A 14,825-nucleotide genomic window follows, 5' to 3' on the forward strand; every position below is an offset into this window, starting at 1 on the left:
GTTGAAACGAAGCCTAAGTTCTCTCATACCCAGGGATGTTGCCTTGGGGGAGCCCAGCTCTAGTGGGGTATCTCAGCTTTTAGTGTACTTACTCCCTTCCATTACGATTTGTTGCATGAAGGGCAAACCAGCCAGAATGAGTTAGCTTTCCTTTGCCTAGACTGTCAAGGGTCACTGGAGTCTTATGACCAGGCTTTATTATCTTATGCTGTTTCCTACTCTTCCAAAAATTAAAAAAACTTTTTCATGGGTCTCTTTGGTTGGGAAATCCACTGGACATTCCCCAGGGTGACAGATATGCTACCCTGTTATGTCAATTAAATGAAGTCACTTCTTCTTCAACTAATTGCTTTAATTTATTTCAGGACTTGTCACTTCTAATGGGGCAAGACAGCACACAAAAGAGACCTGAAAAAGGAGAGGGAAGAAAGGAGATGAAGGGATATAATCCAAAACAACAAACTTCCATATTAACCATGTATCCTTTTGAATTTTAAGTTTATCATCTCTCTGTTAAGTGAGTAATATATTTCATCCTCATTCTTTTGGACTTATGATTTATCATTGTATTGACTAGAGTTTTAAAGTCTCTCAAAGTTGTTTTTCTCTAGAATATTGCTAAAAACATAAATTATTCTACTTCTGCTCATTTCATTCTACATCAGTTTAAGGTCTTCCCAGTTTCTTTTGACATTATTGTTTTCATCATGCTTTATGGCACAATAATATTGCTTTACACCTATCTATCACAGTATGTTTAGCTATTTTCTAGTAGGAGTACATCCTAACTCTTGTCTTTTAGGTTTTTTTGGAAGGCAAATGGGGTTAAGTGGCTTGCCCAACGCCACACAGCTAGGTAATTATTAAATGTCTGAGACCGGATTTGAACCCAGGTACTCCTGACTCCAAGGCCGGTGCTTTATCCACTATGCCACCTAGCCGCCCAACTCTTGTCTTTTAGAACATAGCCTTTTTGGAAAATGCTTAATGCTGGAGGGGATTTGGGAAATCTGGGATATTAATGTATTGTAGATGGAGTTGTGAACTGATCCAACCTTCTGGAGAGCAATTTGGAATCATACCCAAAAAGCAATAAAACTGTGCATATCCTTTGATCCATCAATACCACTCCTAGGTCCGTACCCCAAAGAAATCACAAAAAAGAATAAAAAAACCATATGTACAAAAGCATATATAGCAGCTCTTTTTAGGTGGCAAAGTATTATAAATTGAGAGAATGCATATCAATTGAGAAAAGACTACAAAATGTGGTATATGAATGTGATGGAACACTATTGTTCTCTAAGAAATCGTGAGGTGGTGGGATCTTCAGAGAAGCCTGGAAAAACTGAGCAGAACCAGAACATTATACATGTTAACAATAACAGTGAGTGATGATCTATTTCAGCAGCACAATAATTAAAGTCAATTCTAAAAGACTTGTGATGGAAAATGTCATCCAGACCCAGGGAGGGAACTGTGGAGTTTAAATGTGGACCAAAGCTTATTATCTTTAATTTTTAAAAGTTGTCTGCTGTATAGTGTCATTTTTTTTTATCTCTAATGTTTTTTCTTTTCCTTCTGTTTGGATTTGATTCTCTTTTCACAACATGGATGTTTACCTTAATTACACATGTAGAGGCTATATTAAGATTGATTTCTATCAGAGGGAAGGGGGGAGGCAGAAAAATGTACAACTCAAAACCTTGCAAAAATTATTGTAAGTTATTGGAAACACAAATAAATAAGAATATTAATAAGAAAGAACATTGCCTTGTCTATTTCTGAAGTGAATAAGGTAATGACACAAAAAAGCAGTCTCATTTTTTTAAATTCAAATTTATCTGAATTCTTTCCCTATTCCTTCCTTTTCTCCATCCTACAAGAAGGCAAGAAAAACAAAAACCTATTTATAATAACTATAGCCAAAAAATGCATTTGCCAAATTAAAAAAAAATAGAAAGAGAAGAACAAATGCTTCAGTCTGCACTCCAATTCTATCGGTTCTCTATCTAGAGGTAGATGGCATACTTCATCAAAAGTCCTCTTGAATTGTGGTTGCTTATTGTGTTGATCAGAGTTACTAAGTCTTTCATAGTTGATTATCTTTACAGTATTGCTTGCTTTTGTTCTCATGATTCCGCTTACTTCACTTTGAATCATTTCATACAAATCTTCCCAGGTTTTTCTGAAACTGTCTTCTTTAACACTTCCTGCAACAAAATAGTATTCCATTACATCCATATACCACAACTTGTTATCCTTGGGTTCATGAGCATCCCCTCAGTTTCCAATTCTTTGCCCAAAAATTGTTATCACTATTTTTGTACATATGATTCCTTTTCCTTTTTTTATAGTCCAGAATAGTTTGACTAGTCTACAGTTTTACTAATAGTGTACATGTTTTCCAAAGCCCCTCCAGTATTTGTCATTTTCCTTTTTTGTCATCTTATCCAAATTGATGGGCATATTACCTCAGAGTTGTTTTAATTTAGTTTTTTAATTATCATTGATTTAGAGCATTTTTCAAATGAATATTGATAATTTGTTTTTCCTTTTCTGAAAACTCTATTCTTATCCTTTGACCACTTATCAGTTGAAAATTTGATTCAGTTCCCTATACATTTGAGAAATGAGACCATCATCCAGGAAACTTGCTGCAAAGATTTTCTAAGTTTTCTGCAATTCCATTCTTCTTTTGAGTTCATTCAAACATGAGAATCACATTTAGGATATCTTTCAAATTAGACTGTCTCTATAACCCCGAGAATGATAAAATTATGAAAGTGTGTGTGTGTGTGTGTGTGTGTGTGTGTGTGTGTGTGTGTGTGTGTGTGTGAAGTACTCTATTTCATTCAAAATTCATTTTTCTCTTGTTGAATTATACTCAATTTTGCTGGTTTATTTTGGATTGTAAGCCTAGATCCATTGCTTTCTAGAATATCATATTCCAAGCTCTTCACTCCTTAATAAGGGTAACTATTAAATCTCATGTAGTACTGATTCTCAGCAATTGAATTATTTCCTTCTGATTACTTGCAGTATTTTTTTTTCTTGACCTAGGAACTCTGTATTTTACCTCTAATGAACTTGGAAATTTTTTTTTAGGATTTCTTTCAGGAAGTGACAGGCAGATTCAATTTCTAATTTTCCCTCTGGTTCTATGATATCTGGACAATTTTCTTTTATAAGTTCCTGAAATATGATGTTTATACTCTTTTTTGTTCATGATTTTCAGATTATCTAATGATTTTTACAATTTCCCCTCCCCAGTTTCTTTTCCACATCAATTATTTTTCCTATGACACCATTTTGCTTTATTTCTTGATGTGTCATGGATTTGTTGGCTTCCAGTGGGCCAATTATAATTTTCAAGGAACTATCTTTTTCCATATCTTACTTCTCTAGGTCACCACTTTTCCCATTCTCTCGCTTTCATTCTTTATCTTTACTGTTCTGATTTGGCTGATTTTGCATTTCTCGGTGTGACTTTCTCTATTATTATAATAGCTTTTATGATGGAATTCTAATTTTTTGCTCATTCTTCTAGCCTACTTTGTGATTTTATGTTTTGGGGGTTTATCCATTCCTGGGAGGGATATCTAGACTGAGTTTTTATCCTCTTACTTCTTTTTGGTGCTTTCACAATTCTAGCTGGGGTTCTGCAAACTTTCCATGCCCTTAAAGTGGTGTGATCAAGATGGAGACCTTTTTACTTGCCCTCTTGTTCTGAGTCCTGCATGTTCCTCACCCAGGATTGGGATTATTGAATTGTTTCTAGTTGGGAGTTTCAGTAGACTTTACTTGAGTCAGTCACAGTTGGCCTGCTAGGAGACTCTGAAGATTCAGGGCATTTGAACTGTTAACTCCCTTTCAGCCTAGGAATCTACCCTCTTCTCCTGGGAGTCACACAGCTACCATTTGCTTCCTAGAACTTTGTCCACATTCAATAGGTAGGTCGGGCCAATGCTCACAATTACTCCTCTCCACTCTTTATCTATGACCCAGAAATGAGTGATGGACAACAGAGCTGCTTGATGGCCCTTGTTCTTGCATCCACTATTTGCTCAGGGATTCCCTGGGATCTCTTTCTATCCTGGTGCTTTCTGCCCTGGTGTTCAGTGTTGGCCCTTTCTCAGTCTCTGGGCATTGGGATATTCCACACTACTACTCAGGCTCTTAGCCAGATCTCCTCCCCTGGGTCTGAAGACTTTATCTTCCTAAGTCACCATGGGCTTCAAAAATGACTCACTGTGATTTCTTCTTGGATTTCTTTATCATATTCAGTCTAGAACATTCTTTGAATCTTTGTTAAAGCAGTGTAAGGGGAGAGCTAGACTATAAAGCTTCCTTTTATTCTGACATCTTGATTTTGTCTCTAGTCTCATCTCCTGTATATGCTGAAGCAATTAGCCTAAGACCTAACCAAAGAAAGAACCCTCTATCACTTTTTAAAAAAAAATTATTTATTTAAGGCAATGGAATTGAGTGTCTTGCCCAAGGTCACACAGCTAGACAATTATTAAGTAACTAAGGCCAGATTTGAACTCAGGTACTCCTGACTCCAGGGCTGGTGCTCTATTCACTTCTACACCTAGTTGCCCCCCTCTATCTTTTTCAAGGGGAAACACCTTTTTTTATTCAGAAGAGATTCTCGAGATTGATCTTTGGGAGGAGTCCCATTGAAATGAATTGTTCTAGAAGGTAGGGAAAGTAAGTTAATTCATTTATTCTGTAATGTTAACTCCAAATTGTATATTTATTAATTATGACTTTCATTTTTAAGAGTTCTACACATACTATCTCAAATTATCTTGGGGTAGAGAGTCATGTTGGCAGACACAGAAGACTAAGCTAGATTGGACAGTTGTCTAAGCCAGAAATGACTTGGTTATTAGGTTAATGTTAAATTAATGAAAATCATTGCTGGCGGACTTGAGCTTAAAATATGGAATATAATATTAATATTTTTTCAATAATATATTTTACTGACCATGGAACACCAAAAATTGTAATCAATGAAGGAAATTTGAAGAAAGAATTAAAACTTATTGAAGAGTAAATGGTTTAATTATGACAAATTTGGTGTATTAAATATAATAGAACAATAGATATATAAAAACAATAAATAATTTCAAAATGACAATAATGAGAGAACAGATCTGTAAAGCAGTTATTGGGAGGAGATTTATATCTTTAGAACTTGATAGAGAAAGAGCAAATCAGTGACTTGAGCACAAAACTAAAAACACTAGAAAATCAATAAGAAACCCCCAACTAAAATCAAAGATAAACTTTCAAAAAAAACTAAGTAGAGTTAAAGATTGAAAAAACCCTCTGAATTGATTATTAAATCAAGGTGCTGTTTTTTAAAAGCTGATGAAATAGATAAACTATTAGTTAGCCTTATAAAAAGAAAAGGAAAATCAAATTGGCAGTATCAAATGTGAAAAGAGAATTACAGAAAAGAGGAGATTATTAGATTTTGCCCATTTATACATCAACAAACTGATAGATGAAAAAAGATAATCAATATTAAACAAAGATAATTTCATTTAAAATACCCAGATTAACAGAAAAAAGGGAGTTAAAAATAGTTTTAAGAAAGAAACTGAACAAGGCATTATGATGATGATGATGATGATGATGATGATGATGATGTTTTAGTTTTTTTTTGTCCTTTAATCTTTTTTGGGGGGGGGTTGCAAGGCAAATGGGGTTAAGTGGTTTGCCCAAGGCCACACAGCTAGGTAATTATTAAGTGTCTGAGACTGGATTTGAACCCAGGTACTCCTGACTCTAAGGCCGGTGCTTTATCCACTACGCCACCTAGCCGCCCCCTCATTTTTTTTTTTTTTTTGCCCTTTAATCTTGAGGAAGACCATGACATCAGGGAGATGATGCCAAGACAAGCAAGTGAATTGGATTTGAGTGAGGAGATATAGTACAAAGTCACCAGCTTTACTTTTCTCCTCTGAAGTCATCTGTGTCCAGTGGCCAGACATGAATCAGGACAACTGGAGATAGCTCTGGATATGAGATAATCAGGGTTAAGTGACTCACCAAGGTCACACAGCTAGTAAGTGGCAAGTGTCTGAAGTTAGATTTGAATTCAGATCCTCCTGACTCCAGGGCTGGTGATCTATCCATTGCACCATCGAGTTGCATGAAATCATAAAAATCTACTAAAAGAAGCACTACTTAGCACTGAATATGTTGTTCAGGCATAGTGCTAAGCATTTAGGATGTAAATGGAAACAAAAGGATAGACAGTATCTATAAATTGCTTACATTTTAATAATGGAAAACAACATTGAAAAGTCAGATGAAAAATGGGCCAGGAGAGGGAGGTGGAGGTGGGTGGGACAGTGTGTAAAGGCAGAAACAGAGCCAGGAATAGAAAAGAATTCCTCCTGGGCTCTTCCTCAGATGGGAACAACAGAAGGATCTCACTAATGGCAGGAGATATATACATATACATACATATATACATATATATATATATATATATATACACACACACACACACACACATACACATACACACATATACATATACATACATACATATGTATATATACATATATGTAAATATATACATACATATACACATGTATTTATATGAGTGTATATTTATATATATACACACAAAGAGGCTGTTATTAATATTAATATATTAAAAAGAAATATATTGTGTTTATCTTGGATTTATTACTAGGATTGGGATACTATGAAAACTATAAACATAATAGACCATAATAATAAATGGTATTGTTTTAATCTTCTTCAAGTATAGGGGACAACAGCCAACTAAAGGAAGAATAGAATCCCTCTCCTCAAAAGAGCCTAATACCAGATGGATTTACAAGTGAATTTTACATTTATTTAAAGAACAAGTAATTCTAATATTAGATAAATTGCTAGCAAAATTTGGAAAAGAAGAAACCCTAACAAACTTCTTCTATGAGATAAATGTCGTTTTGTTTAAACTATGATGAGATAAATCAAAGGGAAAAAATTATAGACCAATGTCTCTAAGGAACATAAATGTAAAAATACTGAATAAAACATCAGTAAAAAGACTGTCAACATATTAAATAAATTATATATTGTGACTATCTTAGATTTATACCAGGGTTGGTATATTAAGAACATTATAGACCATAACAATAAGAAAACAATTTTAAAATATTTGCTAATATCGACACAAAAAAGTGTTTGACAGAATGCAGTAGTCCTTCATTTTAAAAACATATATGATATGATATGATATGATATGTAGTATCTATCTAAAATCCAGAGCAAATATTTATCCACAATGGAGAAACACTATTAAGATAAGAAAAAGAAATAAGGGCAGTAAGTACAGACAAAGAACAAATAAACTATATATTTTTGTAGATGGTGACAATGTGGAAAGAGAGCTTGCTTCAAAGCCAAGAAGGTTCAGGTTCTGCCTCTGACACAGAATAACTTGGGCAAGTCATTTAAACTTTTAGTACTGTAGGTATTATCTAAGACTCTAAGTCTCAGAAAAGGTAATGGATTGGTAAAATGAGTTTTCTTATCTGAGTTTCCTAAAACTTTGAAATGAAAGGTTCAGCACCTATACCAGTCTATATTACTACCATGGACTGCTTAGAGAATTCTAAAATTACAGTTTTAAAAAAAATTGAATTGTATATTGAACAACTGTGAATGACTTAGCTATTCTAGCATTACAGATTAAAGACAAGTCTGAAAGACTTATGATAAAACATGTTATCCACCTCCAGAGAAAGAAATTATAGAATTCAATGCAGATCAAAGCATACATTTTTTAAACCTTTGTTTTTCTTTTTTTGTCTATTTTCTATCACAATATGACTAATATGAAAATGTTTTGTATGACTGCACATGTATAATCTGTATCAAACTATTTGCTTTCTCTATGAGGGGAGAATGGATGGAGGGTGGGAAAGAATTTGGAACTCAAAATTATAAAAAAAATTGTTTTTACAAGTAAAAAAAGGAAAAAAATTAACTGAAACAATAATTTAAGTAAAATATCAGAATATAAAATAGACTTGCAAAGCTACCAAACTTTTAATATGTTAGCAACAAAATCCAGTAGGAAAAGAGGTAAAAAGAGATAATTTTCAAAATATTGGAATTCCACCTATCAAGACAAGAGGTAAATATATATGAACACAATTAAAAAACACTGTTTATAGAATAGGAATATCTAAAGTGACATTAAAATGTTTATGACTAGGGGAGGCTAGGTGGCACAGTGGATAGAGCACCAGCCCTGGAGACAGGAGTACCTGAGTTCAAATGCAGCCTCAGACACTTAATAATTACCTAGCTGTGTGGCCTTGGGCAAGCCACTTAACCCCATTTGCCTTACAAAAACCTAAAAAAAATGTTCATGACTAGGCTATACCAATATAGTAAAATTACAATTCCATGCCATACCAATTACACTATCAAAAGTTTCATTTTAGGGGCGGCTAGGTGGCACAATGGATAAAGCACTGGCCCTGGGGTCAGGAGTGCCTGGGTTCAAATCTGGTCTCAAGACACTTGATAATTACCTAGTAGTGTGGTCTTGGACAAGCCATTTAACCCCATTTGCCTTGCAAAAAAACCTAAAAAAAAAGTTTCTTTTTACAAAACTAGACAAATAAAAAAAAATCATTTTAGAGAAGCAAAAGGTCAAGAATTTCAAGGGAAATAATAAAAAAAATATGAGAAGGGGGCCTAGCAGTACCAGATCTCAAACTACAACAAAGCAGTAATGATCCAGAAAAGGAAAGTTGATCAGATCCAGAAAGCTGGAACAGATTAGATACATTATACCTAAAAGCAATTAGAAATTATAGCATAGTGTTTGATAAATCTAGGGACTCCCAACTATTGGCAGTTAGTGATACAAGGGATAGAGAGCACTGGGCATGTAGTTGGGAAGATCTGAGTTTAAATGCCCCCTTAGATAGTAATCTATATGACCATGGGTAAGTCACTTCATTTCTTTGACTCAGTTATCTCAGCTGTAAAATGAAAACAATCTAATGGGGAAAGTCACCTAAAAAAGGAAGCTGAAAAGCTAAGATGAAAAGATAGAAGAGTCAGTTGAGGTACCCAGCTCAAGCATATGATAGAGAAATTCCAAGAAATTCAAAAGCAACGAAACTGGTGAAAAATGGGAAGAAAACTATGCTGAGCTCCTTTCTTTTTTCTTTTTTTTAGAAAGATTTTACTTATTTTGAGTTTTACAATTTTTCCCCTATTCTTGCTTCCCTCCCCCCCATCCCCCACAGAAGGCAGTCTGTTAGTCTTTACATTGTTGCCATGGTATACATTGAACTAAGTTGAATGTGATGAGAGAGAAATCATATCCTTAAGGAAGAAATATAAATTATAAGAGATAGCAAAATTACATATTGAGATAACATTTTTTCCCCCTGAAATTGAAGGTAATAGTCTTTAGTCTTTGCTCAAACTCCACATTTCTTTCTCTGGACACAGATGGTATTCTCCATTGCAGATAGCTCAAAATTGTCCCTGGTTGTTGCACTGAAGGGATGAGCAAGTCCATCATGGTTAATCATCACCCCCATGTTGCTGTTAGGGTGTACATTGTTTTTCTGGTTTTGCTCATCTAGCTCAGCATCAGTTCATGCAAATCCTTCCATGCTTCCCTGAATTTCCATCCCTCCTGGTTTCTAATAGAGCAGTAGTGTTCCATGACATACATATACCACAGTTTGTTAAGCCATTCCCCAATTGAAGGACATTCACTTAATTTCCAATTCTTTGCCACCATAAACAGGGCTGCTATGAATATTTTTGTACAAATGATGCTTTTACCCTTTTTTCATAATCTCTTCAGGGTATAGACTCAGTAGTGGTAGTCTAAGCTCCTTTCTTAATCAGCGACTCTAGATTTCGTGGCCCTGTCTTCAGTTAAAAGGGTTCAATCAGAATTGCTGATAAAATGTGAATACTAGGTAGATTCAGTCTTTCAGAATATTGAAATTTCCCAATGATGAATTTTTTAAGAAAGGAAAACATGAGTCTGAAGAAGTCTAAAAGCAATAGCACTAGCTGGAAATGAAGAAAGACTGTGAAGAGCCCTTTTCTTAAATGGAAGTCCAGGAGTCCAGGGTTTCTAGTATTAGGGAGTTTTTGAAAGAAAAAAGGCAAGCTTTCAGCAACCATATTTTTTTTATTAAAGATTTTATTTAATTAGAGTTTTACAATTTTCCCCCTAATCTTACTACCCCCCCACAGAAACCAATTTGTCAATCTTTATATTAATTTCCATGTTGTACACTGATCCAAATTGAGTGTGATGAGAGAGAAATCATATCCTTAAGGAAGAAACCTAAAGTATAAGAGATAACAAGATCAGATAATAAGATATCAGTTTTTTTCCCCTAAATTAAAGGAAATAGTCCTTGGACTTTGTTCAAACTCGACAGTTCTTTATCTGGATACAGATGGTATTCTCCATTACAGACAGCCCAAAATTGTCCCTGTTTGTTGCAGTGATGGAATGAGCAAGTCCATCAAGGTTGAACATCACCCCCATGTTGCTGTTAGGGTATACAGTGTTTTTCTGGTTCTGCTCATCTCACTCAGCATCAGTTTGTGCAAATCCCTCCAGGCTTCCCTGAAATCCCATCCCTCCTGGTTTCTTATAGAAGAATAGTGTTCCATGACATCCATGTACTACAGTTTTCTAAGTCATTCCCCAATTGAAGGATATTTACTTGTTTTCCAATTCTCTGCCACCACAAACAGGGCTGCTATGAATATTTTTGTACAAGTGATTTTTTTACCTTTTTTCATCATCTCTTCAGTAGTGGTATTGCTGGATCAAAGGGTATGCACATTTGTGTTGCCCTTTGGGAGTAGTTCCAAATTTCTCTCCAGAAAGGTTGGATGAGTTCACAGCTCCACCAACAGTGTAATAGTGTCCCAGATTTCCCACAACCCTTCCAACAATGATTGTTATCCTTTCTGGTCATATTGGCCAGTCTGAGAGGTGTGAGGTGGTACCTCAGAGAAGCTTTAATTCACCAACCATATTTTTAAAATGCTCTAAATCACTAATTATGAGAGAAATGCAAATTTGAAATCTTTCATGTTCCACTTTACACTTACCATGTTGTTAAAGATGACAAAAAATAATAATGTCAATTGTTGGAGGGATTGTAAGAGGACAGGCACACCAATGTACAACTGGAATTACAAATTGGACCAATCATACTGGAAAGCAATGTGAAACTATATTCAAAAAGGCATTAAATTGGGCATATTGATTAACAAATATTAGGGCTGTCCAACTTTAGGTAATCTTAGGGCCATATTAAAATAAAATAATTATTTGAATAAAAAATAGAGTTCACTAATATAATAATTAATTTGCAGTCTTACCTTATTTAGTTCTAGCAAGCACTCCATAAAGTCATAGTACTTTTAACTTCTTAGAAAGTGGGGGAACTCATTTCATCTATGTGACAGATGAAGGCTTGAAGTGCAAAAGTAAACACAAAACAACAATGTGACAACATAACAGTATAAAGGTAGGTGCATACTGACAAGTCTGCATTGTACACACAGAATGCATCCCACAGATCAACTGAAAATTCTGTGAGAGATGTTCCATCCATCATACTGCTTAAAAATACAAAAGAAAATTAGTATCAATGAGATTATTAGTGTTGGAATTTTTAAAATCTAATTATTTTATTTTTTCACTCATGAAAATTAAAACCCTTAGGAAGGCTGCATAAGATTGCATTGTGGGCAGCATACTACCTTCAGGTCATATTTTGGACAGTCCTGATAGGGTATGAACTTCAGAAGGAGAAGCGGGGTGTGGCTAGATGGTACAGTGGATAGAGCACTTGCCCTGAGTTCAAATCTGACCTCAGACACTTAGTAATTATTTAGCTATGTGGCCTTGTGCAAGCCACTTAACTCCATTTGCCTTGCAAAAACCTAAAAAAAAAAAAAGTAGAGGGCACTAGTATTTATCTTAGAGTTTTACTCTAAAGAGGTCAAAGAAAGAGGGAAAGGTCCTATATCACAAAGATAATAGTACTTTTTGTTGTAGAAAAGGCTTGGAAACAAAAGGTATGCATGCCCTTCAATCTGGGGATGATTAAGGCAATTATGATATTTACATATAATGGAATATTATTGTGCTGTAAGAAATGATGAAAGAGAGGCAGCTAGGTGGCGGAGTGGATAAAGCACCAGCCCTGGAGTCAGGAGTACCTGGGTTCAAATCCGGTCTCAGACACTTAATAATTACTTAGCTGTGTGGCCTTGGGCAAGCCACTTAACCCCATTTGCCTAGCAAAAAAAAAAAACCCTAAAAAAAAAAGAAATGATGAAAGAGCAGATTCAGAAACATCTAGGAAGTTCATAAGAACTGATGCAGAGTGAGATGAATAAAACCTTGAAAACATAGTTATAACACTGTAAAAGAAAATATCTGTGAAAGACTTGAAAACTGGGTCTGATGAAATAACCAATCAAATATAGAATAATGATGATGAGCCTGCTTCTCAACTCTTGGCTAAGAAGTGATACACTAAAGGTATAGAAATCAACATCTATAAAGGGGCAGGTAGGTGGCACAGCGGATAGAGCACCAACCCTGGAGTCAGGAGAACCTGAATTCAAATCCGACCTCAGACACTTAATAATTACCTAGCTGTGTGACTGTAGGCAAGTCACTTCACTCCCATTGCCTTATAAAAACAAAAAAAAACAACATATAATTTCAGACATAGCCTATGCATGAATCTGCTTTGGTTGAATATGCTCATCTTCTAAAAGAGAAACCTTTGGGGGGAGAGTTGGAAGATGGGTAAAAATTATGGAAAAAATGGGGGGAATGTGAAAGAAAAAGTTTATAGTATAAAGCAGAAAAATTCTGAAGAGAACACCGTAGAGAAAAAGTAAGGCAGTATTGAAGCTACAAATTTAATTGATATTAATGTGACAAGTTTAATATATACTTTATTTTTTTATTTTTTATTTTTTTTTTAGATTTTTGCAAGGCAAATGGGGTTAAGTGGCTTGCCCAAGGCCACACAGCTAGGTAATTATTCAGTGTCTGAGACCGGATTTGAACCCAGGTACTCCTGACTCCAGGGCCGGTGCTTTATCCACTATGCCACCTAGCCGCCCCTAGTATATACTTTAAAAACAAGCAGTGCATAATAAAGAATCATGAATACTCCTTTTCTATTCATTGGAAAAAAATGCTTTTATTAATTTTTTTTAGGGTTTTTTTTTTTTTTTTGCAGGGCACTGGGGTGAAGTGGCTTGCCCAAGGCCACACAGCTAGGTAATTATTAAGTGTCTGAGACCGGATTTGAACCCAGGAACTCCTGATTCCAGGGCCGGTGCTCTATCCACTGCATCACCTAGCCACCCAGAAAATGCTTTTATTTATTGAGTTTATGTAATAATAAAAATAAAAGAGAAAAAAGAGAAAAAGGAGCTACATTTTCTAAAATGGGCAAAAAAGGAGGAAAAAGTAAAGATGTAAAATGATGTTGAGCTATGGAACTGGAAAGATGAAGGAAGGTCAAGAAATATATCTATTTCCCTAGTAAAGTAGAAGATAAAACCATCTTCTGAAAGGAGCAGGATAGTGGTGAAGATTTGAGAAGAGATAATTTGGAATAACTGCTGGTAGGCATATCAGTCAGAGATAAGTAAAAGGATTTTTAATCCCAACCTAGCTGAGGTCAGGTAACATGAATATGTAGTTGACTAATTCTGGTAATTTTCTTCAGCAGCACTAAGGAGTTAGGTTATGAGTGGAAGAGGATAGTTAAGTGACCTAGGATTTATGATTTACAGGGTGGGAACTTCAGAAGGAGAAGGCAAGGAATTCCAGCACATTGTTGATTCGATTAACTATATCATTAAGACTGATGAAAGGAAATTGAGGTGGTTGATGTACTGGGACAACAAGGAGAGATTAAGAGACTGAAGACAGGGATAGCAGAAGAGAAGCAATGAGAGCAGGGAAAACAAGTAACTGCTCGTTTTAGATTAAGGAAGAAACATAGTATCTGGGTATCAATGGGGATTAAGGGAGGAGATACGTGGTTATGAGACAGTACAGATAGAGTTTATGAGTGTAGAAAGAGTCCAGAGCATTTGAGAGGGTGATCAGTAGGGATAATGAAATCACCAAGGAGGGAAGAGAGGATTTGAAGTTTGCCTATGAACCAGGTTCTCTAAACTCTGTGAGAAGGGAAGAAGAACTGGAGATCAGTAAATGGAAACTACATGAATCTGATTAATTTAATGTAAGCAGATAGGAGTGCCCTAATTGCCAAACTCAGTAAACTCCGATATCCCACTTGTGAATCCTGTAGACTGGTTCCATCTGGGTCACCAAAGTTGGGTGGGCAACAGAGCATTGCAGTAGCTTACTGAGTTTCAAAAAGCCTGAGGATTCCCAGAGGTCTAGGAGGAAGATTCCTAGAGGTCTAGGAGTGTGGCAGTTGTATTTTCTGCTAAGTAGTACTGGTTTTGAGGCAAGGGAAGCTTCCATTTCAGACAGTATGGCTTCTGATAAGAGAGAGAGGTCTGGCTCAAGTTATCAGCAAATGAATATGGTTAGACAGTACTGGCCCAAGATGAAATATAACATGCCTTGAATGGCAGATCTATAAAAATGCTTTATGGTCTGCTGAGGTTTAAATAAATGTCTTCCAGCTTATTTGTAACTGTTGTTGAGTTCTTGCTAAATATCAGTGATTATATTAAACTTATCAATTCTGGACTATGGACTATGGAGATTG

At 35.4% G+C, this 14,825-nt stretch overlaps 1 protein-coding gene across 1 annotated transcript in view; it reads left to right on the forward strand.

Moving 5' to 3' along the window:
* Positions 1-14,825, forward strand: part of PFDN1 (prefoldin subunit 1) — a 119,286-nt gene continuing 104,461 nt past the window's right edge. Inside the window, exons 1-2 of the mRNA XM_074212848.1 lie at positions 1-67; positions 366-517. The gene's annotated coding sequence lies outside the window, so the exon portion shown is untranslated. The remainder of the gene's footprint in view (positions 68-365; positions 518-14,825) is intronic.

Source organism: Macrotis lagotis, chromosome 1 (assembly GCF_037893015.1).
Source record: "Macrotis lagotis isolate mMagLag1 chromosome 1, bilby.v1.9.chrom.fasta, whole genome shotgun sequence".
Taxonomy (NCBI): Eukaryota; Metazoa; Chordata; class Mammalia; order Peramelemorphia; family Peramelidae; genus Macrotis; species Macrotis lagotis.